This window comes from Macaca thibetana, chromosome 12 (genome assembly GCF_024542745.1).
Source record: "Macaca thibetana thibetana isolate TM-01 chromosome 12, ASM2454274v1, whole genome shotgun sequence".
Classification (NCBI taxonomy): Eukaryota; Metazoa; Chordata; class Mammalia; order Primates; family Cercopithecidae; genus Macaca; species Macaca thibetana.
In genome coordinates this window covers 113,840,242-113,846,147 of record NC_065589.1, presented here as the reverse complement: position 1 = coordinate 113,846,147, position 5,906 = coordinate 113,840,242, and positions in this window count along the sequence as shown.

The window sequence follows — 5,906 nt, the reverse complement described above, 5'->3', positions numbered from 1 at the left end:
TCAACCAAAATTATATTACATGTTCAAAAATTACAGAAAAGTTTGTATCCTGGTGGTGTAGGGAAGGATTGATAGAATGTAATGAGAAAGCTTTTAGAGAGTGGGAGAATTGTTTAATAACTTGATTGTGGTGGTGGTTACATGGATGTAAAATTGGTCAAAATTTGTCCAAATGTGTGTATAAAATGGGTGCATTTTAATGTAGAGACTATAATTAGTAAAAATGAGAAAAGGTACATTAAAAAAAAAAAAGTTTTCCCCCAGTTCCAAAGACAAGCAAACAGGAACTATAGAAGAAGTAAAAGAGTAAAGAAGTGGTTGAACTTTGGTGTAATTCATTAACATAGAGTGTCTTTTGTTTTTGTTTGTTATCCTGACGTCTTTTGTTTGTTCTTCTTTGTTACCCTCTGATTCTCTGACACTTGGAAACAATAACAACAACAACAAAACGATGTTTTTTTAACACTTCACTTTTTCCATTCTCCTTTTGGGCATATTTTCCTCTATTAAACTATGGCTTCTTTGATGATTTTATTTATAATTGCTTTCTAAATATTGTTGAATAATGCCTGGGCATAGTAAGAGCTTGATAACTGTATGTTGTTGTTTGCTTGTTTGTTTGTGTGAAAGAATTATGAATGAAAAACTATAAAGAACAATTTGTCTCCTTTGGAATGTGCCGTCCCCAAATTCTTCTTGTCATCATTTAGGTCTTTCAATTTTTTAAATGAACATATAATAATTGTACATATTTATAAGGTACATAGTGATGTTGTGATACATGCAATGTATAGTGATCAGATCCGAGTGAATAGCATATCCATCATTTCAAAGCTTTATTATTTCTTTGTTTTAGGAACATTCGATATCACCTTTCTAGCCATTTCAAACCATATATTGTTAACTACAGTCATCCTATAGTGTTATAGAACACTATAATTTATTTTTTCTTTCTAGCTGTAACTTTGAATCCTTTAACAAATTTCTCTGTATCCCTCCCTCTTCCTCCTGCCTTTCCAATCCTCTAGTGTCTTCTGTTACAATTTTTCCTTTTATGAGATCAACTTTTTAAAGATTCCACATATGAATGAGAACATACAGTGTTTAACTTTCTGTTCCTGGCTTATTTCACTAAACCGTATGTCCTCCAGTTCCATCTATGTTGAGGCAACATAGCCTCAAATGATAGAATGTCATTTTTTTTGATGGATGAATAGTACTCTATGTTGAAGACATTGGTCGATTCTATATCTTGGCTATTGTGAATCGTGCTTCAATAAACATGGGGTGCTGATGTTTCTTTGATACACCAATTCATTGTTCTTTGGATAAATAACCAGTAGTGGGATTGCTGCATCACAAGGTAATTCTACTTGTAGTTTTTTGAGGAACCTCTGTAGTGGCTATACTTGTTTTCATTCTCACCAACAGCGTATGAGTTCCCTTTTCCCAACATCCTCACCAGCATTTTTTATTTTTTGCCTTTAGTAATAGCCATCCTAATTGGTAAAATGACACCTCATTGTGATTTTTATATGCATCTCCTTAATGATTAGTGATGTTGAACATTATTTCATATATTTATTGGTCATTTGTATGTTTTCTTCTGATACATGTCTGATCAGATAATTTGTCCATTTTGTAATTGGATTATTTGATTTTTGATGTTTCGATGTTTGAGTTCCTTGACATATATATGACCCCTGCTAGATGAATAGTTTGCAAATATTTTCTCTTATTCATTAGATTGTCTTTTCACTCCATTGATGTTTTTCCTTTGCTGTGCAGCAGCTTTTCAGGTTGATATAATTTCATTTATTTACTTTTGCTTTTGTTGCCTGTGTTTTTAAGGTCCCATTCATAAAATTATTTCCCAGATCAATCTCCCGAAGAATTTTCCCTAAGTTTTCATCTAATAGTTTCATAGCTTCAAGTCTTACATTTAGGCCTTTGAACCATGCTGAGTTGATTTTTATTTTATTTTATTATTTATTTTTTGAGACAGAATCTAGCTCTGTCTCCCAGGCTGGAGTGCAGTGGCATGATCTCAACTCACTGCAACCTCCACCTCCTGGGTTCAAGTGATTCTCATGCCTCAGCCTCCCAAGTAGCTGGGATCACAGACATGCACACCAGGTAATTTTTTTTGTATTTTTAGTAGAGGCTGAGTTTCACTATGTTGACCAAATTGGTTTTGAATTCCTGGCCTCAAGTAATCCACCTGCCTCAGCCTCCCAAAGTGCTGAAACTAAAGGGGTGAGCAACCATACTGGGCCTGGGTTGATTTTTTTTTTTTTAATCAGGTGAGAGGAGGGAAATCTAGTCCATAATTCTGCATATGCATATCCGGTTTTTCTAGCACTATTTATTGAAGAGATTTTCTTTTCCTTATTGTATGTTTTTTGACACCTTTGTCAAAAATCTATTGGCTATAGATATATGGATTTCTGCGTTCTTCATTCTGTTCCATTGGTCTTTGTTTCTGTTTTTATGTGAGTACGGTGCTATTCTGGTTACTACGGTTTTGTAGTATATTTTGAAGTCTGGTAGTGTGATGTGACCAGCTTTGTTCTGTTTGCTCAAGATTGCTTTGGCTGTTTGAGGTCTTTTGTAATTCCACACAAATTTTAAAATTGTTTTTCCAATTATGAGAGGAATGTCATTTGTATGTTGATAGGAATTGCATTATATCAGTATATTGTTTGGGGGTAATATGGTCATTTTCACAATAGTAATTCTTTCGATTCGTGAGCATGGGATGTTTTTACATTTGTTTGTATTTTCAATTTTTTGTTGGTGTTCTGCAGTTTTTCTTGTAGAAGACTTTCAACTTCTTGGTTAAATTTATTTGTAGGGTTTTTTAATATTTATTTAATTTTTCTCTTGTAGCTATTGTAAATGAGATTGCCTTCTTGATTTCTTTTTCCATTACCTTGTTGTTTGTGTATAAGAAGCACTACTGATTTTGTTTGTTGATTTTGCATTCTGCAACTTTACTGAATTTGCAGTTGTTAATCTGAATTTCTCTCTTTCATGTCACACTTTGTTTATAGATTGTTCCATTTATTAAACTACATATACTATAAAGGCACAGCTTTTTATTTAGTCATGGTTGTGTTCTTAATACCTAGTGTAGTACATGGCCTATAGTAGGTGCTTAATTTCTTGACTGACTAACAAAAGACTGACAAAGAGATCCATCTGGATTATTTCCTAGCCCTCTTTTTCCTTCACATAATCAGTTTGGGGTGCAGGATTTGGTCCAGCTTGGCACAGTGAGTAATTTTCTTCTTACAATTCTCTTAACCTCATACATATTTTCCTTTAGTAAGGTTGAAAGAGAACTGAATTTCTGCCACTCAACAGAGAGTGATGAAATACAGCTGGGTTTAGTGCCACTCAGTCATACATTTTACTTAATTTTACTCCATGGAGTCTCTGTAATCTGCATGAGTGTGCCATTTGTAAATTTTGGAAGCAAGAGAAGTGTATGTAACACCTGATTTTTCTGTTGTTTATTTTGTTTTTATAGTACAAGTTCCTTTAGGGAAACTAATCCACTCATTACAAGTCCCAATGATTTTTCCCAGATAAACGGAAAACAGTTCTCTCTCTCCCAATAATTGTTCCAAATTTCAAGTTAACATTTTTGCAAAATGAATTTAATTGCTTTTAGTGATGTGTTATTAACATAATGTGATTTTTCTGGATGTTTTCTGAATATCTTCCTGACTTTAAATCAGGATAGTTTTTCTCTCCTTGTTCTCAATAGGTCATATGCACTTTTCTCATACAGCATAGGTCTTATGGAAATCCTATATCATCTATAAACAGTTTTAGTTATTTTTAACTTAGAGTGATGTCTATTCTTTAGTGTGACAGCTTTTACTTTCTGTATTATAAACTTTCACCTTTGATTCCATCCTTTTTATACGGGTCTGTAGCCTTTGTCACTGTTAATTGCAAAGTAAGAGTTAAGGAAAATTCAGTTTATTTTTCTTGAACCCTTCATAGTGAGAGACAGGACTAGCTGTATTTCCTAGTAAAACTAAGATTTCCTAAGCCTAGCTGAGGAAGGTGACCACACTCACCTTTAAATATGGGGCTTGTAACTCAGCTCACACCCAACCAATCAGGTAGTATAAAGGGAGCTCACTAAAATACCAATCAGGCTAAAAGCAAGAGGTAAAGAAATAGTCAATCATCTATCGCCTGAGGGCACAGGGGGAGGGACAATGATTGGGATATAAACCCCCTGCAATCTAGCCTTCAGCGGCAACCCCCTTTGGGTCCCCTCCCATTGTATGGGAGCTCTATTTTCACTCTATTAAATCTTGCAACTGCCCACTCTTCTGGTCCGTGTTTGTTCTGGCTGGAGTTGAGCTTTCGCTTGCTGTCCACAACTGCTGAACAACTCCTTCGCAGATCCGCTGCTGACTTCCACCAGTCCAGATCCAGCAGGGTGTCCGCTGCTGCTTCTGATCCAGTGAGGCACCCATTGCTGCTCGGGATCAGGCTAGGGGCTTGCCATTTTTCCTGCACGGCCAAGTGCCCGGGTTCATTCTAATTGAGCTGAGGATTAGTCACTGGGTTCCATGGTTCTCTTCCATGACCCACAGCTTCTAATAGAGCTATAACACTTGCCGCATGGTCCAAAGTTCCATTCCGTCTTGGGAGCTCTAAGAACAAAGATCCTCTGGTAACAATAGTATCTAGCAGAGTCCTGGATGCATGCTCATTAATTAACTTATGAGGAGATGTAACTTTCATTCTGTTGCTGTGGTGAGGAAAAAATTTTCAGAGTCAGCGGCGTGGAAATTTTAGTTTTTAATATATGTTTGGCTGGCCGAAATGTCATTACAAGTTTGAAAATCTCTGCTGAATATATGTGTGTCACAACATATATTTTGCCTTGTGATTGGAGAAGGTTGAATATAATGGAAACTGCATGTTAATAACTCCAGGATCTCACTTCACTCAGAGTGGGTGCTTCCTTCGCCAAGCTGCAGGTCATTTCACAGACCTGGGAGTGAGGCTGATGTGTGTGCAAAGGGTTTCTCAAGACAATGCTTTTTAAGATTAGTTTAACTTATCGCCATAAGTAGGTGATTAATTCATAAGTGTTTAAATAAATGCTCACTTTTTACCAGACCCTGCAAATACTTATGTAGGAGTGTCCCTCATAAAATATCACCTGATTTTTTTTAATGTCCTCTCACATGATGTTCCTTATACTGGGACTATCCTCTTCACTTACTCTTACTTTATCTTTTATACTCAACACTCAGCTCAAGTATATGTCTTTGGAGTCTTTCTGATTGCTCAGTCTGAGTTATGTGTTCTCGTTTTCATCCTCCTCTTCTTCCGTCCTGTGATTACATCAACACATATTTGCCATATTACTTTGTCTATTTTCTGCTACAAGACTTAGAATTAGATTGAAGAGTAATTGGGAAAGGATGGCTGCTAAACTGTATTCTTTCACCTAAATTAATTTAAAGGTGTTTATATGTAAGCAAGCATCTGAAATAAAACAATTAAAGAAAATATTTCAACAGGAGTCTTAACACTGTATTTGTCCATGATTGAACGCTTATGTAGCTCACACAGCCAAAAATCATATGAAATTTAGATCAATAATTTTTCTTAAAATGGGAATATATAGTTTATATTTTTATTTAGTAGGTCTAGTTCAAAGGTGTTTCTTCACTGAATTAACAATTTTAAAGGAAATTTAGAGCCACTGAAAAATATTATATTTACAATAAAATGATTGTAAACCAGATGATTTATGCTGATTCTTTCTACAAGTATGCAAATAAACCTATATGGACATTATTGTTGCAATGGCAAAGATCACTTTTACTTCTATACTTTAAAAATTAGGATATAATAAAATTTTCATG